We start from the raw sequence: 14657 nt of genomic DNA, 5'->3' as shown, positions 1-14657 counted from the left end.
GAAAATGAAGTTGAATGTTCTATTTGCAATAATTTTGGTCATAAAGAATCTGAATGCAGGAGCAAGTTTCAGGAGAAAAAGGAACAAGCCACGAGCACCAAAAAATGGAGAATAAAAGAACCTCAGACAGAAAGATGTGGGATAGCGTTTTATGCAGAAGGACAGGAAAATCTATGGTACATTGACAGTGGATGTTCGAAACATATGACAGGTGATAAAGAAAAACTTGAATCTTATTCTACTTTAGAAAAGGGAAAGAAAGTTTCTTTTGGAAATGATACTCCTGCAACTATAAAAGGAAAAGGTATTGCTCCTTTGAAAGAAAAGGTCAAGGCTGGAAATGTTTTGTATGTTGATGGATTGAAGCATAATCTTCTAAGTGTCAGTCAGATGTGTGATCAAAAAACCGAGGTTATTTTCAGATCGAATGGATGTCTTGTTCGTGATCTTGATACAGGTAAAACAGTTCTCAAAGGCAAAAGAACTCCAAATAATCTGTACATATTTGAAGAAGGACAACAACAATGCTATCTTAGCAAGGATGAAGAGCACTGGCTATGGCATCGAAGGTTGGGACATCTAAGCTTCTCACAAATAAGAAAAGCATGCAAATATCAGGCAGTTCGCGATCTTCCAGATATCAAAATTCCAGACAACACTATATGCAAATCTTGTCAGTTTGGAAAGCAAACCAGAACTAACTTTCCAGAAAAGGAAGGATCAGCTAGCTTGCCTCTTGAGCTAGTCCATACAGATGTATGTGGTCCATTTAGGAAAAGGACACCTCGAGGAGAAGAATATCTGATATTATTCATTGATGATTTCTCAAGGTTTGTTTGGTTAGGGCTTATGAAGCACAAAGATGAAGCATTCGAAAAATTCAAATCCTTCAAAGCATTGGCTGAAAATGAATCAGGACACAAAATTAAGTGCCTCAGATCTGACAGAGGTGGGGAGTTCACATCAAATGAATTTTTCGATTTCTGCGATGAACATGGGATAAGAAGAGAATTCTCTACAGCTAGAACTCCTCAGCAAAATGGGGTTGTGGAAAGAATGAACAGAACTATCCAACAAATGGCTCGTGCTATGCTCGATGAATCAGGTACTCCTGCAACCTTCTGGGGTGAAGCTGCACATGCTGCTGTTATCATTCTTAACAAAACAAATGTCCGAGTAAACAGCACTCAAACACCTCATGAGCTTTGGAGTGGTAAAACTCCTTCCGTGAAGCATTTCAAAATCTTTGGAAGCAAATGTTATATTAAGAATACTGATGAGCAACTTGGCAAACTTGAACCTAGAGCAGATGAGGGCATTCTTCTTGGTTATTCTCCACATAGCAAAGCATACAAGTGCTACAATAAAAGACTTGGCAGAATTGTTGACAGTATTGATATAGTGGTTGATGAGAAGGGATATATTCCTAGGCAAGTTCATCATGAAGACATTGAAGAAGATGAAGGTTACTCTCAAAGGCGAAATGATGAAGAAGAAGAACCTCAAGAAGAAGAAGAATCTCAAGAAGAACCAGAGGAGCAGACAAGAATAGAAGAGAAGACTCCATCCAGATATGTCCAAAAGAATCATCCAGAAACTCAGATTGTGGGGCAGAAAGAAGCAGGAGTACAAACAAGAAGGACACTTGCAGAAGCTTCAAGCTACTTGGCTCTACTCTCCTCCATTGAACCACAAAATGTGAAAGAAGCATGCAAAGATGAATGTTGGGTCAAAGCAATGGATGAAGAACTTGAGCAAATCGAAAGGAACAACACTTGGGAATTAGTTCCTAGACCAAAAGATAAGAATGTAATAGGAACAAAATGGGTCTTCAAGAATAAGTTAAATGAAAATGGAGAAGTAATTAGAAACAAGGCCAGACTTGTTTGTAAAGGGTATGCACAGCAAGAAGGAATAGATTTTGAAGAGACCTTTGCTCCTGTGGCAAGACTAGAGGCCATCCGAATGTTCCTTGCTCTCTCAAGCTTTCAAAACTTCAAGGTATTTCAAATGGACGTGAAATCAGCCTTCCTAAATGGAGACTTAGAAGAAGAAGTATATATTGAGCAGCCAGATGGGTTCATTCTTGGAAATGATCCAAACCTTGTATGCAGATTGAAAAAGGCACTCTATGGGCTCAAACAAGCTCCAAGGGCTTGGTACTATCGGTTGGACAAATATCTTCACCAACAAGGCTTTTCAAAAGGATCAGCAGATAGCAATCTCTATATAAAAGTTGAAAATAACAAATTGCTAATCCTTGTTGTTTATGTAGATGATATTATTTTTGGCAGCAATGAAGAGACCATGAGTCAAAACTTTGCCTTGGTTATGCAGAAAGAATTCGAAATGTCACTTCTTGGAGAATTGACATATTTTCTTGGATTGCAAATCCAACAAAATGAAGGAGGTATCTTCTTGTCTCAAACCAAATACCTCAAGCAGATCTTGAAGAAGTATGGCATGGAAGAGTCAAAGCCAGTATGTACACCCATGGTTACAGGATGCAACCTCAGTGCAAATGATGAATCAGCAGCAGTTCACCAACCCACTTATAGATCCATGATTGGGAGTTTGCTTTATTTGACAGGTACTCGACCAGATATTACACATGCAGTAGGAATGGTTGGAAGATTTCAAGCCAACCCAAAGGAAACTCATCTTCAGGCAGTCAAAAGAATCTTCAAATATCTTCAAGGGACCCAAAACTATGGCTTATGGTATCCTAGAAATACTGATCTCACTCTTCATGCTTACACAGATGCAGATTGGGCTGGAAGTGTGGATGATAGGAAAAGCACAAGTGGAGGTGCTTTCTTCATGGGTTCCAGATTAGTATCTTGGTTCAGCAAGAAACAAAGTTCGATTGCCTTATCTACAGCTGAAGCAGAATATGTGGCTGCAGCATCTTGTTGCACACAACTTCTTTGGATGATGCAGACCTTGCAGGACTTTCAAATCACTTGCACTCCACCTGTCTCTATCTTATGTGATAATACAAGTGCAATCAGCATTTCAAAGAATCCTGTCATGCACTCAAAGACCAAGCACATACCAATCAAGTACCATTTTCTTCGGGAACAAGTGCTTGAGCAGAAGGTCAAGTTGGAGTATGTTCCTTCTAAGGAGCAAGTTGCTGATATTCTCACAAAACCACTGCCCAGGGAAACTTTTGAATATCTCAGACAAAAGCTGGGAGTAGTTGATGCTTCATCCTATTGTTGAAGATTGTTTGTTCTACAGAAAAGTTGGTATACGCAGGTTACGGAAGGGATATGAGCGTATACACGCGGATTTATGTTGGGTAAGTCGCGTGTATGCTGGACGCTTGTTGCAGAAAGAATATCCGCGTACATACGCTGTTTTATACAGGATAAAACGCGTATATGAAGTTCTGAACAGCAAGGGAAAACTCTAAAGTTCTGAACAGCAATAGGAATGTCAGAATTCTTCAGGCACAGTTTCAGGGAGTGCAACAGGCACAGGTTCAGGGGGAGCAGCTCAAAAGTCTCATAAAGCATTGTTGGCATTCAGATGTTTTGGTTGTTGGTTTCAGGAGAAGGAGCTCAGAAAGAAATTCTGGTTGCTGATCTAACAAGATGTTTATCAGATGCTGCTGGTGTCTTTCCTAAGTCTTGGTCTAGATCTGTTGTCTCTATGTCATGTATCTCTCTTGTCATATCTCTTTTATGGTGTCAAGGTCATGTAACGGCCTATGTTGGTTTCCCCACTATGCCTGGGATGAATGCTGTAATATAATTGGTTGTTTCTGATATGTCCCCTCTTGGTAGGGAGTATGGATGTATGTATTGAGTCTTTTGGTGATAGGAAGGTCCCTTATGGTGTATAAATCTTGGTTCTTGTTGAAGAACATCTTTTTCAGATCTGGCCTACTGTCAGGGGGAGCACGAGTCAGCACAGCCAAGCAGAGGTATCAGCATGTCCTCAGGGGGAGCACAGCCCTTTGCTCTTGATGTCAAAGGGGGAGAGTGACTTGGTGTGGTGGTTGCCATCAAGTCCAAAGGAGGAGATTGTTGGCATTATGATTCAAGTGTTGTCCTTGATGGCAACTCACTCAGAGGATGGTACAGGTGCTCAGAGGTTGGTACAAGTGATGGCATCTTAATCAGAAGACAGATCTCAGTACAGCATGCCAAGGAAGCTCATACACGCTGTTTCGTTAAGCCCAAGTCGCGTGTACACGCTAGTTCGATTCATAAAAAGCGCGTGTATGTGGAAAGGTTCCTTTGGTCCATGGTGGTTAGTCCTTGGAAGTTGTGCCTATGATTTCGGACCATTGTGTCTCGACGGGCGTGTCGATCCCTAGTTTTGAAGTTGATGGTATTGTGTTACTATGGTTTTGGCTCTTGGTATTGAGCTAGGCCTAAGACTATATAAGGAGAAGAAGATCATTAGGCAATCTCATCTTTCGACAAGGGCTTGAATATCCAAGAGTGAAAGAGATCTGATTTGCAGGTGCTGGGTTGCTTGATCTAAGCAAAGGAGAGATCACATTGGTTGATGGAAGACTAGATCTAAGGATAGATCGGGATCTAATGGTTTGAAATGCACTATCATGATATGGTTGATTATGCTTATTTCTAGATCTGCATATTGTCGCAATGCTATGTTCTGGGTCTAACTAATGTCTGGTACAGCTGCAAATTGAGAAAGTTTATTTTTAGATCTGTACGCAGGTTGGCTTCGGTAAAAGAGCGTGTATACGCGGGTTTGGCTCCTTGAAGTAGCGTATATCTTTTGAAGCTTGTTTTTGGGTTTACAGTGGGGTCTGACAGTTATTGCAGAGTTCTGTAGTCTGCTCTGTGTTCTGGTAACTGGCGATTGACAGGGTTCAGTGGTTCAGTGATTCAGAGTTTGGTTGTTTTATGCTTCAATGATCTGTTGTGGAAATTGAATGAATTGTGGTCTTCAGATTGTAATGTTGTGCTTCAGGAATATTCAAGTCTGAAAATGTATGAAAGGTGATACCTGAAGAAAAGAAGATTGTAGGTCAGCACCTACGTACTAGTATCTTGGCTAGTACAAGAACAAAGGGGGTTGGAGCTCCCTTCCAAGGAAGTTTGGAGAACGAGAGAAGGTTGTAGCCTTCTGCAGGTTGTAGCCTGCGTATTGGTATAAGGCTGCACCAGTACAAAAGATTGTAAACTGAAGTTTCTTAAAGAAAGATAGAGATAACTTGCAGCAGGTGGTTTTCACCCACATTGGGTTTCCACCTTATATCTTGGTGTTCATGTGTGTGGCTTTTGATCCGTTCTGTTATACTGCATCTGCTTACTGTTAATGTGCTGAATAATGTCCTGATGAACTTAACTGAAGAATAAGCTAACTAAGTTATGAGTTTTCTGCTTATACGCTGTTTTATTTAGTCACAGTAGCGTGTACACGCTGTTTTACTTAACTGAAGTAGCGTATATGTTTCTGAGCATTGAAAAGGTTTGATTGATCTGATAATACTGATTCACCCCCCCTCTCAGTATTATTTCCAACACCTTATTCTCTTCAGTGAGGGTGTCATTTGAAGAGGAATCTTCAGTGACGGTGTCATTTGAGGATGAAACCTCTGAAGGAAGAACCGGGTCAACTACCATATCGACCTTTAGACTTTCATCTGGTCTAGATTTAGTAGGTTCATTTTCAATGACTGACGCTTCAGCTGACCACTTGAGCGGGCCAGTTGTATCTTCAACCAACGAAGGACTTGGCATGAGTTTTTTGTATCCAGGAGGAAGTCTCAACGGTGAAACCGGGCGATCTTCCAAAACTCTCTTCGCTTTGTCTAAGAAGGGACAACGGTGGATGGCGTGATTGCCTTCACACAGTCTACAGGGGGATCTTGCTCCCCCTCTCTGTCTTGAACCTTCACTTTCGCTTGTTGACGGTAAGCATTCAACATGGCTATCAGAGGTTGATGCTCTCGAATTGTGCAACCGAGGGGACTAGTCCCTTAGTATCCGAGGAATACAGGGACAATCTCTATGGAAGTGGTCTCCTCTACATATGACACATGGCGATTTATGCTCGGTCTATGCTGTGTGTGGACTTTTGTCAGATGTCTTTTGCTTGCCCCCAGTCGCCTTAGGCTCCTTCTTCTTCTCTCTCTCCTTCTTCTCCTTCTTCTTCATGGGAGCTTTGCTTTTGCTGGCTCTACCTTGCGAAGATGAAGGATTGGAGGAAGAGTTATAGGAAGTTGAAGGCTGGTGGGCAGCTCTAGACTCATCTAACTGTTGACTTGACTGTTCAGGAACCATGGTGTTCTGAACTACATTAGTTGAGAATAGCCAAATAGGCAGGCCAATTGTCAGTCCTGGAAGCGACAATGTGGCCATGTGGGGCGCACCAACTTCTCCCCAAGAGGAGAAAGGACTAGGATTTCCATCATGTGGAATTCCTTGGTTGGGGCGCTCCATGTTCTCAACCTACAGATCAACGCAGCAATAGGAGGTGATTATGTTCCGTTTAAAATAAATTTTATAACGACGCTTTAGACACAACTTTCTTTTTCACTTTTTAAGAGTCGAGAAAACGCTAAAGATGACTCTAGTCTCCTTCGATGTTTTAACGAGCCCGAAGTGACAAATGCTCGGATGGACTTTTTCAGTTATAGAGTTTGAAAAAGGCCAAAAGAAACTGCTCTGGAGTTCTAGGCAGAGGGTGTGCCAAACTTTTCGCAAAACCACAGAATACGTTTTACGGTACGAGTGGTCGATCTTCGTGAATGCTGTGTTCACTGCATTGCGATCAGTAGGGCGGCCGACACGGTTTCCTATGGATAAAGGCTTTGATCCTATAGGGGTCTCCCAATATATACGCGACGGTACGTGGGAGCACAAGTCCGTATTGATACTTATCGCTTCACCGTGGAGGAATCACCCAACCACTCAACGCTAAGATATCACGTTTAACGACGCCGGAACACGTCTCTAGCTTAGACCTCTATGTGTTTGCATTATGTTTCAATGCGTTGTTATGTAAATTCAATTTATTTTAAGGTTGATCTTGTTTAGCAGTTTGCCTTTATGGATCACCACGAGATGTATAGTGACACTCCTAAATGCAGTCTAAGATGATAAGCAAGCTTTTCAATCTTTCAACTTTGAAAATCTTAACTACTGAGGGAAAAGAAAGATAACATCTTTTCACACAGATCATAGAGCACACACTAATGCATTTTTCCCTAAATCAACATGCAAACTATCATAATGCACATGCACAATGCAAGTATTTCTTTTCTCTTTCTTAATGTTTGTGCGACACAAAAAGAAAGCTGTTGTATAATTTCGAATTCAATTTCAAGTGAAAGCAAACAAGCTTGTCCAAAATCAAAAGACACCTTAAGATTTACTTGTTTTGACACTAGAAATATATAAACTCAAACCATATGACGAAAGCAAAAGCTCAATCAGCTATGAAAAACAAATAAACTAACTCTTAAGATCAAAACGACACTTCATCACAAGTCTAGATCTAAGAGGCCACAGCAAGACTAGTTCACTTTCATTATGGGAAACTATAAATGATACAAGAAATACACAAAGAACAAACACAGTTTCTTTATACAACCAAGGCGGAATCGTGGCAAGGAAAGTTGGTTTCAGATAGGCACATTGACTGGTAACAGGCTGCAAAAACAAGAGTGAAAATAGGGCAAGAAACAGCAGGAAACCCCAGTAGCACTAGGCAAGACTGGTCCAACACAGGTAGTACACAGGCAGTTTGACCTTCAGCGCAGGTAGCCCCTTCGAGAAATGCGCTGAAATGCAGACAGCCTTCACACAACCTGCACTGAAGAACGAAACTTTCGTTTCTCTTGGTTTCCGGGTCACATATTGCTCAAAAATTCACAGTTTTTGGCCAAATCAGAAGCTATCTGTCAAGTACACACTAAGGGATGAAAAGGAGGATGAAAAGCTATCACGAAGAGCTATTTAGAGTCCTTGTGGATCAGCTCTTCAAATCATAAACTTGCCCAGAAACTGAGCTAGAGTAGCTGCCTTCTACTTTGCATTTGAAAGATCCAAATGCAGTTCGATTCGGTACTCCCTTTGTTTATGAAATGAATAGCAAAAAACACAAACAACCAACAAGATACGATCCCCAGCGGAGTCGCCAATTTGTTGTTGGGAAAAGTATCCAATACGGAATGACTCTATCCCACTCTAAGGGTGATAGTACCTCAGCAACAACCGAATGCAAAGCTATTCAAGATTACTTCTTTATGAGATGTAAGAGAGAGGAGAAAGAGATTCACTAACCGTTATCTTCCACTAATGATTGATCCAATCTTCCCTCTTTGCTGCTTGTTCCCAGTTCCTTGCTCTTTCACTGGCCCAACTACACCAAAATCCTGCAAAATGACAAGAGAGGGAAACTACAAGCAACATACATTCATAATTGATTCAAGGATTAGAATAAATCAAATATACAAGCATCAATACGCCATTGAGACACATGCATATAGAAGAACCTCAAATGCTTTATTAATGGAAGAAGTAAAGTTCTTAGAGTGTTACAACCATAAGAGGCCCAATCCAGCAACACCTCCTAGCAGAAAGAAATCTCCTCTTCACCTCCTTCAAGCAAATCACCCAATAGTTCTATACTCAAAACAACAGCACTTCCTTACAGTCACAAGATTCCAGCCCCCTTAGACCTCATGAGAGAGATCTATATATAGGATATTTGGAGAAAGGATGAGTCAGCTTGAGACTGGCATGAAGCTGACTAGTGTCCTCTCCCACTTCAGTTATTCTTCAGTTCTTGAGTCCACTTGGAGGTTCTTGCTTCCACTTGGAGATCTAGACCCTCTTACTCATCACAAGGCGAATTCCTTGATCCAAGTGTCATTTTGGAAGCTTCCTGGGCATTTGACACATTGAGGAATGACTGTGCCACTTGGCCAATCTTTCCCAGCGCAGGTAGCCTTCATTAGAGTTGAAATTCAGCACAGGTACAGAGTGGAGCAGTTGACATTCAACGCAGATGCTCAGTGGAGCAGTTGACATGATCCAGAATTTGCTTGTTTTTGAGTGTTTTCAGGTGGAGAACTGGTTTTCAGCGCTGTGGTTTGCTGACCTTGTTCCTCTAGGGGTAGGAACAACATGTTTAGGGACTTTCGATCCCTCAGATTATTGACATTTCATGCTTCATGCTGTAAGGCACAAAAATGTCTATAACACACATAGCCTTGGTGAGGCATGCGGATGGCATTGTAGGCTCATGCAAAGGACATGAAATATTTGAATATTACATGACCTGTGCGTTGTTCGCATACATGCTTCGAGGGCACCCAATGCATTGGTGTACCATGCTACTTGAAATATCTATTCATTCTCTTTCTCATTTGTTCGCAAAGATAGATTGTGCTTTCAATCACTTTGACCATAAAGCACTCAACTATGGAATTCTAAAATTATGGAAAGCACCTTATGAATCTATTGAAAAATTTTACATGTGCTTTCGTAATATTGCATACCGATTTCTGAAGATGAAATTGATTGGGAATTTCTCGATGGAAGATTTGAGTATATTCTTTACATATTCGAAAATCTGCAATTCTTGATATCATTTGAATCCCATTTAGCATACTTCGGTGATGGAGTTGCGCAATCATAGGTAGGCAATGTTGTTGTCACAAGTGATTGTCTGCCTTCACCTCATCGAACATCTCTACACCGCAGAGTGATGTGGGGGAGCATGCACACACATCTGTTGAATTGTCGCATCCTCCCTCCCCACCTTCTCTTGATATATGCACAGATTTGGCTAGAAATCCTGCTAGTTGTCATGTGGATTTGATCCCTCAACCTCTATCCCTACGTTCCATTGATCCTCCGGATTGTACTGTCCTATCTTCTTCCATTTCAGACTCATCACCTTTTGTGAATGAGGATCAAGGTGTTGACAGAGTTGTTTTTATGCAACAAAGTTGTGCTATTATTCATGATGAGTGTGTGCAGGAATCTAAAGAAGGACCCATGGTGAAGGATGACTCCCTTCCATCCGTGCCTCGTCCACTTTATCCCAACATCCCTTGTGATTCTACCACTGCTAATTTCCAATGTGAAAACTCATTTCTAGATGTTTCTACTTCCTCGTTCACAGTACACATTGGATGTTGGTTTGTCATTACATTGCAGAGAGGACGCGTCTTTCTCTGAAAGTCCGTCCAATCTCTCATCTATCATTTCTAAAAATACAGAGCGTGAACATCGTTGCTTCTCATCTACCCCTCTGCATGATTTATCAAATCATGAGGATGTCGACGAACATCCTGAATTTTCTGATCGTGATTGTCCTGATCTTTGTACTTCTTCATTCAATCATGATGTTGCTTCACTCACTGTTAATATGACTAGGCCATTGGTATTCAAAGATCTACCTGTTGACGAAGTTGAAACCTCGCAAGTTGTCAAGGCACTTCAACCCAAGATGGTAGTTATGTTAGGCCCTCGCTGTCCTAAGGTTGGTTTCACTTCTGATCAAGAAATTGTTGAAACATGCAAGGCTCCTCATCACTCTCTGCTTCGCATTGAAGATCAACTAAAAACCCAAATTTTTCTTCCTCCACTCGAGTCACATGATCCCATCACTCTTTCATTCGAGGAATCTTACATAGCAAGCACATTTGCACAACTTAAGTGGTCTACCTTTCTCACGTTTTCTTTCAAGTCACAGTCAAGAGAATATGTATGCTTAACATCTACATGCAGTGTAGCACAAAACCATGGCAAGTCCATAGAGTGCATATCATGCGCTTTCATTCATTTCTTTTCTATGGACGCACTTAAACCCAAAGTGTGTTTTTCTTCATTGTTATATATTTTATGTTTGTTGGTTTGCATGATTCTGCTATTCTTAAACCCTTCCTTGACCAACATGGGTCGACCAATGCACTGGTGGCTTCCTTGGAAGTATCACTTCACGTGAGCAGACCCATGCACTATTAGCTTAGGAGTAGGAGTAGTGTTTGCTTCTTGTTTGTTCGCTTGCATGCATGTTTTCTTTCTTATTTGTTTGTTTTTTTTCTCATTTGCTTGTTTTATTAGTCCCTTTGCTTCCACATTTTCTTCTGCTCTTCGCTCTTTTGTTGTTTATTTCTTGTTTACGTTCATAGCTTACTTTCTCATGAAATGTGTGTGACTCTTGAAACAAGTTGGGTAAAGTACAAGAGGACTTGTGCAGTTATCAGTACTTGGTTATTTGTCATATTGTCTACGTATGAAGAAATTGTTGTCTTTAGTCCATGGTACACCAATGAAAAATACGTTCTGTTTGAAGTGGATCTTGATGAAAACACAACACTTATGCACTAACTAGTATCATCAAATCTACTCAGTTGTTTGGGGTTAACCCTTGTCAGCTTAGACAAGTAAAGTAAGGTGTGGGGGGAAACCTTAAAAAGTGTAGGAATTTACAGGTTAAGCTCCTCAGATAAAATACCAAAGCACATTGCTCACAAACAGATCACATATCAATACACCAATATTCTTAATGTGGTTAAAACCCTCAAATATGGAAATAGTCCACAACTTGAGCCAACGCGGTCACTTCAGGAAATTTATTAATAAAAGAAACAAAATTTACATAAGCTTCTCTCATGAACAGTCACCCTACAAATGACCCTCCATGCTCTTTAAATAGAGTTCATGGACCAATCGGGTGTTAAGCCATGGATCAAGTATTGAAATACCAAGGAATAGAATGAATTGTTGGATCACTTCATGTCTAGAACATATCGTGACCGTTGGATTGTAAGTTACAAAAGAACATAGTAAATAAGCACACTTTACCTAAATCTACACTAGAGCAAGTTATACTTAACTATTTCCTATGTGTCGGAATATCCTAACATCCCCCCTTAAGAACAACTTGGGATAGGATTGAAGGATGTACAAATATGGTACAATAGGTGAAGGATGGAGGCATTAAAGACTATCCCCCCTTAATGGAAACTTCCTGAACTCCAACCATAAATAGATGTTTAGTAAACTTCACCTCTATGATATATGAAACTTGATCATCGATTGAACAATATTGCACTTCAAGAACATGGTCATGGATGAGCTTAAAGGTGAAGTGCATGTGTAGTTCAATGTGTTTCCTGCGCTGATGTTGGACTGTATCTTTGCATAACTGAATGGCACTTTAATTATCACACCAAAGTGTAGTCGGATGCTACTGTTGAAAGCCAAACACTGATAGGATATGATGAAGCCACAAGGCTTCCTTACTAGCTTCTATAGTGCCACGATACTCTGCTTCTGCTAAAGAAAGAGAAATAGAATTTTTTTTTTCTTGCAAGACCATGTAATAGGTCTGTTGGACACCTAATCCTCAATGGGTTAGTGTGGAAGCTGAATGGACAAAAGGAGTCCAGGAGACCTTGGGATGTGAAACCCAACGGTCACATATTGTACTATAAAATTATATCTCTTGTTAATAAAAATTGTACTCACATGATTTATCTTTCATATTGTTCTTTCTCCCATCTGTGTTTAACATGGTATCAGAGCGGGCGAATTCTTGCCCTGCTCCTATTTGAGTCACTGTTTACTTGCGGCCTTTTGTTGTGTTTCTCTCACCAAACCTATGCAGTTACCATTAATGTTATGTGGGTCGTGAGCTCTCGGTGCAGTGATATTGCTAGTTGATTAACTCATGCGCTAGTGTTGAAGGCCGTGCAAAAACGTTGAGAGTTAAGAGTCCTGGCATGTCGGCCTTGACATTCCTGACCTTTGAAATCTTCAGGTCTCTATTTTTGGTCTCTGGCTATCCCGTCTGTCTATAAAACGTTTTCTGTTCATAAATGTTTGCTCTCTGAACATACATTGAATTAGAGCCTAGGCGCCCAAAGCCTGTTAGCGCTATTCATCCTCATCGGATTAAAGGTTGTCAGACCTGTCACTCTATCATTGTTTTAAACTCTAACGCTCCACTGCTAGTGACTGAGACCCATTTCGCTGTTCTATACCTGCATTGTTATCATAGCTGTCTGCAATAAATAAATGTGTTGAACACTACCCAGAATGGTAGCAGAGTTGATTGATGAACGGTCGTTTGATGAATGCCCAGAATGGTACGTTACGCTGCCCATTAATGTTGTCCCATCAATATATGTTGAATGATAATGGTAGCAGAGGCAAAGTCAAAGACAAACTCCACTCAAAGATCGAATTTCTGCTATTTAATCATTTTATTCCAGCGCAAAACGCTAATAAATAAAGAGGTCGATACTCCAGAAGTTGTTCCCACTCCTCAATTTATTGTGTATGGTGCATATTAGTTTTCTGATGCAATTTCCAATCGATTCTTAGAAGAATTGCCCGTTTTCATCTTTGAAATTCTCTAAAACATCTTTTTCATCAGTGCATGACATTCTATAAGTATCAAATATATTTGTTAAAGTTATCTCAGCTCACTTATTTAACTATAAAACGACATCAAGGGTATATTTTAGTCTCTCTAACCCGAAGAGACATTATATCAATGCATTCTGAGTGCCCGAAATCCCAACTTTGTAGAGTTGAGATCTTTAATGTTGGAATTTCTTGATCTGAGCCCGATGCCCGTTTCGTTCCAATATCTGCTAATCATCAATGAATGAGGTTTTAATGATCAATGTAATGGTTATGTAATGTATAACTGAGGAAAACGTTCGTTGAAAGATACCAGTCCTGCAATGGTGGGTTGCACCATGCATAGTTGTCATTTGGGAGAGCGTTGTTTGGTGGGTAGAAATTTTCGGTTGTGATTGTCACAGTCCCTAACAAACACCATTAGGGATCATCATTACATTTCATTTCGTAGAACACCCACATCTGAACCTGTTGATGGACAGAGCAGCACTGAGAGCGGCAATATCGGTTTAGTAACCTTCGTTGTACAACCATTATGGTGATTCAAATGAAATGAAAGGCTTAATGAAGTAGTCGTACCAGGCCAAACGTTAACTTGTTCTCCAGTGGTCTGAGCTTCATATTTTGAGGTCTCTTAATCATAGTGAACAACCATTCTCATCTTTTTCTAGTTTGGTTTCCTCATGAGAAGGCGAAGGCGGCTTGGCATCCACATTGTCTTCTGACTGAATTTTAGAAGGATTTTCACATGAAATGTGTTTAGTATGTACCGTGTCGAGGATTTTCGCTCCACGGAATTTTGGTTACGAACCAGAGAATGTATTCAACATTGTTGTGTTTCCATGTCAACATGAGTGAGGTGTGATGTGCTTGAATAGTCGTGCCTACACCTTGCCTACTGTGGAGTTGGCCTCAACTTTAAGAAGGAAGTAACCTCAAAAGTGTTTATAAGAAGTATTCATATCCAATTTTTGGCTCTGTTGCTTTTTTAAGCCCTTCCAAGATACCTCCGGGAACAATTGCAGCTCCGGCAACTGATAAATGTGCACACCAGATTTACTTGAGGAACCTTCGTTGAAGGTTTCCCATTCTTCCGATCGGTTGAAAACATATCTCTGGTGGTGCTGCTAAAAGAATGTTTTTGGTTGTGTGTATGTAAAATTGTAGATAGCCCTTGAACAAGACATGTAAATTTATGGTTGATTATTTTTCATACATTGAGATTCTCTCTTCCTTTAATGTGTTTCCCATTTAAAGATTTTGGGTTAACTGGTCGAAAGG

Source organism: Pinus tabuliformis, chromosome 8 (assembly GCF_031772625.1).
Source record: "Pinus tabuliformis cultivar Carrire ecotype Pingquan chromosome 8, CPIR1, whole genome shotgun sequence".
Classification (NCBI taxonomy): domain Eukaryota; kingdom Viridiplantae; phylum Streptophyta; class Pinopsida; order Pinales; family Pinaceae; genus Pinus; species Pinus tabuliformis.
The sequence above is the reverse complement of the archived record's forward strand: the minus strand, read 5'-3'. Positions refer to the sequence as shown.